General features: G+C 45.9%; 1 protein-coding gene across 3 annotated transcripts in view; it reads right to left on the bottom strand.

Annotated features, from left to right (window-relative positions):
• The window catches only part of RAB34 (RAB34, member RAS oncogene family), a 49,551-nt gene extending 40,029 nt beyond the window's left edge, over positions 1–9,522 (bottom strand). For 2 of the 3 annotated variants that reach the window (XM_040338523.1, XM_040338521.1), the window contains exon 1: positions 9,318–9,522. The gene's annotated coding sequence lies outside the window, so the exon portion shown is untranslated. Of the gene's footprint in view, positions 1–8,364; positions 8,492–9,317 lie in introns of those variants that run through there. The other variant, XM_040338522.1, reaches the window with a different exon arrangement.
• Positions 9,523–10,871: the final 1,349 nt, after the last annotated feature.

Raw genomic sequence — 10,871 nt, forward strand, 5'->3', positions numbered from 1 at the left:
GGCTAAAATAAAAAACGTCGAAGTACAAAAACGTTGGACGACGCTGTATGCAAATACGCATGAATACGCGCGACAAAACACCGTAAAAAACGACCAAAAACGCTACGCTCAGGTGTGAATACAGCCTCACTGTCAGGAGCAGGCGAACCTTAGTAATCCTTTATGTTACTGGCCGCTTCCTGTTTATGGATTCATCAGGTAGTGTGCAGGTATTCCGTCACTTCCTCGATGCCGCAATGTCTCCTGGGAGCTTTTGTCATTGTTCCCAGGAGACATTGCGGAGGTCTGCCGCGAGTTATCGCGGGATTTAGAAAGAACTTGCGGCATCGAGGAAGTGACGGAATACCCGCACACTACCCGATGAATCCATATACAGGAAGTGGCCAGTAACAAAGGATTACTAAGGTACAGTGGATCGAAAAAAAAAAACCATGCGGTTTAGTAATTATGCATATGAGCGTATCTTTTTTTTTTTTTTGGTGGGGGAGTGGATCTTGGGTGGGAGTTCCCACACTTCTTTTCCCCAGGATTTGACCCCTGGTTTGGATGGCCCAAAATGTTGCCCTTTAACCACTTCCATACAGGGCACTTCTACACCTTCCCGCCCAGACCAATTTTTAGCTTTCAGCGCTGTTGCACTTTGAATGACAATTGCGCGGTCGTGCTACACTGTACCCAAACTAAATTTTTATCATTTTGTTCCCACAAATAGAGCTTTCTTTTGGTGGTATTTGATCACCTCTGGGATTTTTATTTTCTGCAAAAAAAAATGACCGAAAATTTAGAAAAAATAAATAGTTTTTTTTGTTTCAGTTATAAAACATTTTCTCCTTCACTGATAGGCACTGATGGTACTGCACTGACAGGGAACTGATAAGGCGGCACTGATGGGCACAGATGAGGTGGCACTGATGTGGTGACATTGATGGGCACTGATGATGGGCACTAATATGCGGCACTGATAGGCGGCACGGATGGGCACTGATAGGCAGCACAGATGGGTACAGATAGGCGACACGGGTGGGCACGGATAGGCGACACGGGTGGGCACGGATAGGCGACACGGGTGGGCACGGATAGGCGACACGGGTGGGCACGGATAGGCGGCATGGATGGGCACTGATAGGCAGCATGGATGGGCACTGATAGGCGGCATGGATGGGCATAGATGGGCACTGATGGGTGGCACAAACGTACTAATAGTATGTGTTGTACTAATGGATGCCAATCAGTGCCAAACAATAATGCCTGCCAATCAGTGATGCCCATTGTGGGCACTGATTAGCATCCATTGTGGGCACTGATTGGCATCCATTTGTGATTGTCATCCCTGGTGGTCTAGGGTGGCATACCTGTGGTGGGCATCCCTGGTGGTCCAGTGTGGGCATCCTCGGGGGGGCTGTGCTGATAATCGATCAGCACAAACCCCCTCCTGTCAGAGGAGCAGCAGATCGGCTCTCCTCTACTCGCGTCTGACAGACGCGAGTGAGGAAAAGCCGATTACCGGCTTTTCCTGTTTACATCGTGATCAGCCGTGATTGGACACGGCTGATCGCGTGGTAAAGAGTCTCCGTCGGAGACTCTTTACCTAGATCGGTGTTGCGGGGTGTCAGACTGGCACCCTGCAACAACGATCGCCGTCATACGACGTCCACTCAGGATATTGAAACCACTTTGCCAACGTCTTTTTGCATAAGGCGGGCGGCAAGTGGTTAATTACCAATTATATGGTCACCCTAGAGTCAATGTGCACGAGCCGTACAGATTAAGGCCGGTGTTCAATCAGATAACCGCTACCCATCAGAAAGCCGCTACCCGGCCTACTGCGCATGCGCAACCAAAGTGACGTTGCCTTGCGGCCATCTTGGTACACGTGCACTCGTCTGCAGTAAGCCTGGAGTTAGAAGTCGGCAAGCGGATATCTTCATACACCCATCGGAGTCTTGCTTTTCACAGTTATTTTTAACAGTAAGCTCAGCTTATAAAGTGAAATGCAGTATTTAGAAGTCTGTAACACTGTTGTGATGTTTCATTTTAAAATTCAACATCAAAACGGACTTCTAAATACTGCATTTCACTATATAAGCTGAATTTACTGTTAAAAATAACTGAAAAGTAAGACTCGGGTGGGTGTATAAAGATGTTCGCTTTCCGACTTCTAACCCTAGACTTACGGCAGACAAGTGCGGGTGTACCAAGATGGCCGCAAAGCAACATCACTTCGGCTGCGCATAGCGCATGTGCAGTAGGCCGGGTAGCAGCTTTTTGATGGGTAGCAGCTATCTGAGAGCATCAGCCATAGATGGAGCAAATTTCCTTCCTGCAACCACAGGTGTCGGAAGCTGCCCGAGCCGGAGAACACAATGATTATTGCTGCTAGTGATAATCGCATGTAAAATCCAGCAGGCTGGTTGTATGATTAACTTGTGTACATTCAGCCTGCCCATATATGGTTTGAATCTAGGCTGGTTCCTGCTGAACTGGCTGAGATTCAAACTGTCTATGGCGGGCTTAAAGGGGTTCTAAAGGTACAATTTTTTTTTCCTAAATAGCTTCCTTTACCTTAGTGCAGTCCTCCTTCACTTACCTCATCCTTCCATTTTGCTTTTAAATGTCCTTATTTCTTCTAAGAAATCCTCATTTCCTGTTCTTCTGTCTGTAACTCCACACAGTAATGCAAGGCTTTCTCCCTGGTGTGGAGTGTCGTGCTCGCCCCCTCCCTTGGACTACAGGAGAGTCAGGACGCCCAATAACACACATCTCCATTCTCTATCTGCAACATAGAGAGCATCCTGACTCTCCTGTAGTCCAAGGGAGGGGGTGAGCACGACACTCCACACCAGGGAGAAAGCCTTGCATTACTGTGTGGAGTTACAGACAGAAGAACCGGAAGTGAGGATTTATCAGAAGAAATAAGGACATTTAAAAGCAAAATCGAAGGATGAGGTGAGTGAAGGAGGACTGCACTAGAGTAAAGGAGCATATGGCTTCTTTTTTTTTTACACCTCTAAACGCAGCTCTATTAGAGCCCTTTCACACTGGTGCGTTTTGCCGCGTTTTCGCAGTAAAAATAGCGCTATTAAAACGCTCATAAAACGCTCCAAAAACGCCCCTCTCCATTGAAATTAATTGAAAACGCGGTAAATTAGCGGTGTTTTGCCGCTATTTTAACGCTCCGCTATAGGCGTTTCCAGTGTGAAAGGGCTCCTAATGTCAACATGTCAATGCTCATTGTGGCATTTGGCTCTGTATTCTAGACCAGGGTTCAGGGGACTTACAAAAATGCCCAAAACCCAAATTCTAGGCAGAGTGTATTGGCATAATTTACACGCGTATGTGACTAAATACGTTTAAACATGGGCAGTATGGGGCAGATCCACATACATCTGCGCCGGGCGCAGCGTATGTAAGATACGCTACGCCGCTGTAACTTACTTTGCTTTTGTTTGAATCCTCAACGAATTTGCGCCGTAAGTTACGGCGGCGTAGTGTATCTCTCGCGGCGTAAGGGCGCGGAATTCAAATGGATCTAACGGGGGCGTGTTTTATGTTAATACGTTGTGACGTGACGTAAACGATATTTTTTTGGAACTGCGCATGCGCCGTCCCTGGGGGTATCCCAGTGCGCATGCTCGAAATTAAACCAGAACCCGCCAATGCTTACGACGGTGACGTCATTCTACGCAAATTCCTATTCGCGAACGACTTACGCAAACGACGTAAAAAAATTCAAAATTGTACGCGGGAAGGATGGCCATACTTAACATTGAGTACGCCTCAGTATAGCAGCTTTAACTATACGCCGGAAAAAGCCGAACGCAAACGATGGAAAAAAAAGCAACGGCCGCTCGTACGTTCGTGGATCGCCGTAAATATCTCATTTGCATACTCAACGCAGATTACGACGGGAACGCCACCTAGCGGCCGCCGAAAAATTGCATCTTAGGTCCGACGGCGTTCGAAGACGTACGCCTGTCGGATCTAGCCGAGATGCCGTCGTATCTTGTTTTGAGGATTCAAAACAAAAATACGACGCGGGAATTTTGAAATTACGCCGGCGTAATGAGTATTCTGACCACCAGAATGAATGTATGCTCATACGCTTGTAAGTGTTGTATGCGCATAGACACCATTATTACACACATTCAATAGACTGGATGTTGCTGCCTGCTTCTGGAAACAAATGGGCAGTTGTGGCCAAACAAAGGAAACAAATGGGCAATTGTGATGATATGGGATTGGCAATTAAATGCAAAGACAGCCCAGTCTGCCTCCCCCATCTCCTTTATCTCTACAAGTGTGAATCCAGTGTGCTAATTGGAGGGCCAGCTAGTAGGCCAGAGGGGACTCCCAGTGATCTTGAGTTCAGGTGATCGTTGTTTTGTGAGAGTTCTCAATGCTGCTCTATAAAAACCTATCTCCAGTGAAAACAGTGTTTTTAATTTGGTATACAGTGGTGAAGGATTTGAATCTCCGTTTTACCATTTTCTAGGTCTCAACTGGAGAGATTTCCCCTCAACTCCTGTCCCAGTGACACAGGGACAGGAAATCATGGCAAATTTCCCCAATGGAGTCACAGCCAGCAACCTAATTCTTTTCATTTCAGTAAATGTTACACACTATGTCAGGATTTTATTTTTTTTGCATGTTAGCTTGCAGAGCTTGGATTCATTAAATGAGTTTACCAAAAATATAACTATTGCAGAATATAAAGCCTCATGCTACATAACTAAGCTCCATTTCATGCCGAACGTCGAGTCGGCGCTATACGGCGCCTGCGTACCGACGTTCGGCTTCTTTCGGCAACTCGTGACGCTCCTTATGTGACGGGGGGGGGGGATAGTGTTTGTCGTCACGTCAATCACTAACTGCTGCATAGGAACGCCCACTCCCGCGGGATTCACTACCCGGAAGCCGGCTAAGAAAATAGCTTTACGAGGTATGTACGGCAAAAAAAAAAAAATCGACATACTGTCAATGTGGAGACTGAGCTCAATGTAATGTTAGAAAATAGTTTTTAGGGTGAACCCCCGCTTTAAATAATAAATAATAATAATATATATGTGATCCTGCATTGGAGGGCCACCCTGTATCAGTAAATCTGCTATGAGCTGTCTGGAAGTGGTTAAATTCATGACAGGGGTCCTTACCCCTCCCCACTCCGTGGAAAAATAAAATAAACAGTTTTGCTTGGGTATGAGCCTTAAAGGGGTTGTAAAGGTAAAAAAAAAATCCCTAAATAGCTTCCTTTACCTTGGTGCAGTCCTCCTTCACTTACCTCATCCTTCCATTTTGCTTTTAAATGTCCTTATTTCTTCTGAGAAATCCTCACTTCCTGTTCTTCTGTCTGTAACTACACACCGTAATGCGAGGCTTTCTCCCTGGTGTGGAGAAAGCCTCTTGAGGGGGCGAGCAGGAGTGTCAGGACACTCTCTACTTTGCAGATAGAGAAAGGAGCTGTGTGTTAGTGGGCGTCCTGACACTCCTGCTCGCCCCTCCCCCCTCAAGAGGCTTTCTCCACACCAGGGAAAGAAATATCAGAAGAAATAAGGACATTTAAAAGCAAAATGGAAGGATGAGGTAAGTGAAGGAGGACTGCACTAAGGTAAAGGAAGATATTTAGGGGGAAAAAATGTTACCTTTACAACCCATTTAACTCCGTCTCCTTCCTGCCTAAGGAGGAAGAAGGTCTTCTTAATCATGTGACCACTGTGATTGGCTGTCACAGTGGTCACATGATCGACAGCTGATCCTGCCGGCTCCAAATTTTTAGTACAGACCAAGAGCTGGGAGCGCGCAGTGCGTGCACGCTTAGCACACAAAAAAATCTATACTTATATGTCAGCGTTACTCTGACTTCCTGTTGTGTCTCTGGGACACAGAGAGCAAAAAATAAACTTTCCTGGCTACTCAATCTTTTCTTTACTCTATCCAAAACAAACAAACCAAAAAAAGAAGGTTTTTGGCTTAAGCCCTGGTTCACATCAGTGTGGCTTTGAAATCACGCTACAGTACTTCAGAGCGATTTCAAAGTCGCAGATCAGTGCAATTTGGACCTTCGATTTCCTTGTGGCTTCATTTAACAGAAGTCAATGCAAGTTGTAATGAAATCCCCAAAAAGTAGTGCAGGAACCTTTTTCAAAGTCGCTGAGTCTCAACAATTTGATTGGTCCCGTTGCCGGCAATGGGTGCGACTTGTAATGTGGTTTTGAACTGTCAAATCACATGACAAGTTGCACTGGTGTGAACCATGGCTTAAAGGAAATCCATGGTCCCAGCACACACTTTCATTTTATATTCACAGCATTGTAATAATAATAGTAATTTTTTGACAATCCAGTATAAGCTTACTTAAAAAAAATATGATTTCATTTTGTAAGCACGGCCTGTCTGCTGGCCATCTCTTTCCACAACTTCCTGGATTCCATGCATGATTTTCTCCTCTGCTATTTCATTTCAATTTCTAAGGACTACATATCCCATGGTACCTTGCTGCCTACAAGCAGTAACTACTGTACTGACTCCGCCTCCTGAAACTCCTCCTCTCTGCACCTATGTAGATCAGAAGGCAGACTTTAGCATTAAATTAGGCATAGTAGCGCGAGCTACAGTATGCCTGTATTTATTTTTTTAGCCCCGTACTCACTGTGCAATCGTATAGATAAGATTCCGACTCCCCGCGGGGAATGGGCGTTCCTATCCAGAGGGAGCATGATTGACGGCCGGCTATGGCGCGTCACGCTTCTCCGGAAATAGCCGAAATAGGACTTGGCGCTTCACGGCGCCTGCGCATAGTCTGTGCGCAGGCGCCGTGAAGAGCCGAGACCTACTCCGTCTATCATCGGGGAGCGTGACGTGCCATAGCCGGCCGTCAATCATGATCCCTCTGGATAGGAACGCCCATTCCCCGCGGGGAGTCGGAATCTTATCTATACGATTGCACAGTGAGTACGGGGCTAAAAAAATAAATACAGGCATACTGTAGCTCGCGCTACTATGCCTAATTTAATGCTAAAATGTTGGTAATGAGGGTGAACCACCGCTTTAAGTATTATTATTATACAGGATTTATACAGATTCTCTAATCCTCCCTCCTGCTTCCACTGTCCCCAATTCTTCTCCTGATAGAACAAAGACTTGGAGTCACTCTGCACATGCTCAATTTGGTGTGTATTGCTATGGATTTTTTTTTTCTTTGGAGAGTGCATGTGATCAGCAGAGAGCCAATCAGCACTGCCCAGACTGAGGGTCAGGGGGTCCTGCAGCCTCATAGGACAGTCAGAGGAGAATAAAAACTCCTCCTACAAGCTTTAACCAGACACTGATACAAGTCACAAGACTGTTATATACTGCTGATGAGAAAAGGTATTTAGCAGTTTATATTTACTAAAATAATTGCATTTTCATGTTCTGTTTACTGTGGGAGACCAGATGGTTCTGGGTTTAGTAAAACTTTAAATGTGGAAATGAAAATATGATTTTACACTTTGATTAAAGATAAGCTTAAAGGGGTGGTTCACCCTAAAAACTACTTTTTTGTATTACACTGGCCCCCCACATTACAATACGATTAAGGCTATTATTATTTTTTTGATGCTGTACATACCTTAGTACAGCATATTCACCCGTGGCAGCCGGCTTGCGAGTCCCGCGGGAGTGGGCGTTCCTAACATGTCTGTGATTGACGTTTTGACCAAAAACAAGCTCCCCCCGTCGCGTAAGCCGCGTCACGGTTGGCGAAAGGAGCCGAACGGCGAGTCGGCGCTATACTGCGCATGCGCATCGCCGTTCGGCTCCTTTCGCCAATCGTGACGCGGCTTACGCGACGGGGGGAGCTAGTTTTTAGTCAAAACGTCAATCACAGACATGTTAGCCTTAATCGTATTGTAATGTGGGGGGCCAGTGTAATAAAAAAAAAGTAGTTTTTATGGGTGAACCTCCGCCTTTAAAGTGTTAGTTCACCATCCCCGATCCCCGCTGTATGTATCTCCAGGGCTGTTGAGCACTCATCCATCTCCTCTCCATGCAGTGCTTCCAGGATAGATCAAAGCGATTCACTGTGATGCCGCTCTCCAATCAGAATAAACCTGGTCTGTCCTGGAAGCATTGCATGGAGGTAAGTACAGCAGAGGGGTGGAGAGGGTATACGGAGTTAGTTCACCTTTATATAGTTCTGTAAAAATGAACGAAGACGCCTGTCCTGTTAGCTTCCACAGCACATGGACCGCCACGGCTTTCCAAGCAAACTTTATTAATCCACAAAGGAAAGACAAAGTCAGGGTCTCCACCTAAAATAGGGAAGACACACATAGAAATCCTATTTATTCCTCCCTCTGCAGAGAAAACCTCCTACCCCTTTCTTACCTCACCCAGCAAACATGTCAGTATAATCCCAATGTCAGCCGGAGAGTCAGATCATCCCAGAACAATGCAGGACAAAGCCGCAGAGGGGTGAAGTGTGCGGAGTGGTGGCAGTAATATGAGAGCAGGAAATTCCAGGAGATCTGAGCACATGGAGCACAGGCAACACCAGAACACTACTCACTCTGCACAGGCATGGCAACAGCTTGGAGCAACACAAGCAACAGCCCTTCCATGACAGTGTGCACAGCAACTGAAATCCAATACAGGAGATAATACAGACATGGACTGACAGTGTGCATGCTCGGCTCTGTGTAATATTGCAGGAAGAGGGAACTTCACTCTACATTATTACAAGAAGAAGGATCAGAGGGATCCAGACACCATCTGCAGACAGAAGAAGGATCAGAGGGATCCAGACACCATCTGCAGACAGAAGAAGGATCAGAGAGATGCAGACAGAAAAAGGATCAGAGAGATGCAGACAGAAGAAGGATCAGAGAGATGCAGACAGAAGAAGGATCAGAGGGATCCAGACACCATCTGCAGACAGAAGAAGGATCAGAGAGATGCAGACAGAAGAAGGATCAGAGAGATGCAGACAGAAGAAGGATCAGAGGGATCCAGACACCATCTGCAGACAGAAGAAGGATCAGAGAGATGCAGACATAAGAAGGATCAGAGAGATGCAGACAGAAGAAGGATCAGAGGGATCCAGACACCATCTGCAGACAGAAGAAGGATCAGAGAGATGCAGACAGAAAAAGGATCAGAGAGATGCAGACAGAAGAAGGATCAGAGAGATGCAGACAGAAGAAGGATCAGAGAGATGCAGACAGAAGAAGGATCAGAGAGATGCAGACAGAAGAAGGATCAGAGGGATCCAGACACCATCTGCAGTGCCAGGCTGATCAGAGGGCTCCTGAAGGCAGGCAGATGAGGGATCTCAGACTTACCTGGTACCCTGTACAGACAAAGAGGGATCCCAGTGATCGGAGGAGGAGATCCCACAGCTGCTTCTCATTAATCCCGAATTCCTCCCTTGTGCTGACTCTGCTCCTCTCTGAGGTCTGTGTTGGGGGTTTTGGAAGGACTAAGAAGCCCCAGAGAAGCTGCTGAGAAGTTCCATGCTGGGAGGAGAGATGGAGGAGGTGAGAAGGATGGAGATCAGCCCTCTCCCCTCCCCCTTCTCATCCATCCCTCCATAGACCTGTTACTTCTCACATCCAGCCTACCACTGACTTCTATGGAGACAGCTTGAGCTAACACAAACCAGCACTGCTCAGGTCTGATCCTAAAGGAGGCTTCTGACTTCATATCGTCTTCACTGATGAACCATGCATGACCAGGGCCGTCTTTAATGTTGATTGGACCCTGGGCATGCAATTTTGCTCTCCACTGCTCTGAGACATACAATAAATATCAGCTAGACTTAAAATCAGTTTACTGTATCAGATCAGGCAGTGATTGCGATTGGTTGCCAGAGGTTACAGCATATCATTACCACTTACTGACTGGTTGCTAGAGGTTACAGCACACATTAGGGCTCACTGATTAGTTGCTAGAGGTTACAGCACATGATTTCTTCTTGTTGATTGGTTGCTAGAGATTACTGTACAGTAATACTTCTCACTGATCGGTTGCTAGAGGTTACAGCACATCATCTCTTCACTGCAGAGGGGCATGAAATACACATGAATGCGCGCCCGCGACCCGGTCCGAAGCTCCGTGACCGCGGCCGCGTGACCCGCGGAACCGATCGCCGCTGGAGTCCCGCGATCGGCCCCCAGAGCTGAAGAACGAGGAGAGCTGTGTAAACACAGCATCCCCGTTCTTCACTGTGGCGCTGTCATTGATCGTGTGTTCCCTAATATAGGTAAACACAATCAATGACGTCACACGTCCAGCCCCGCCCCCTACAGTTAGAAACACATATGAGGTCACACTTAACCCCTTCAGCGCCCCCTGGTGGTTAACTCCCAAACTGCAATTGTCATTTTCACAGTAAACAATGCATTTTTATACCATTTTTTGCTGTGAAAATGACAATTGTCCCAAAAATGTGTCAAAATTGTCCGATGTGTCGCGGTCACAAAGTAGTAGTAAAAAAAAAATTATTAATAAAGATGCAATAAAAATATCCCCTATTTTGTAAACACTATACATTTTTGCAAACCAATCGATAAATGCTTATTGTTTTTTTTTTTTTTACCAAAAATAGGTAGAAGAATACGTATCGACTTAAACTGAGGGAAAAAATCGTTTTTTTTATATATTTTTGGGTGATATTTATTATAGCAAAAAGTAAAAAATATTGCATTTTTTTCAAAATTATCGCTCTATTTTTGTTTATAGCGCAAAAAATAAAAACCGCAGAGGAGATCAAATACTACCAAAATAAAGCTCTATTTGTGGGAAAAAAAGGACGCCAATTTTGTTTGGGAGCCACGTCACATGACCGCGCAATTGTCAGTTAAAGCGACGCAGTGCCGAATCGCAAAAACTGTCCG

This window comes from Rana temporaria, chromosome 2 (genome assembly GCF_905171775.1).
Source record: "Rana temporaria chromosome 2, aRanTem1.1, whole genome shotgun sequence".
Lineage (NCBI taxonomy): Eukaryota > Metazoa > Chordata > Amphibia > Anura > Ranidae > Rana > Rana temporaria.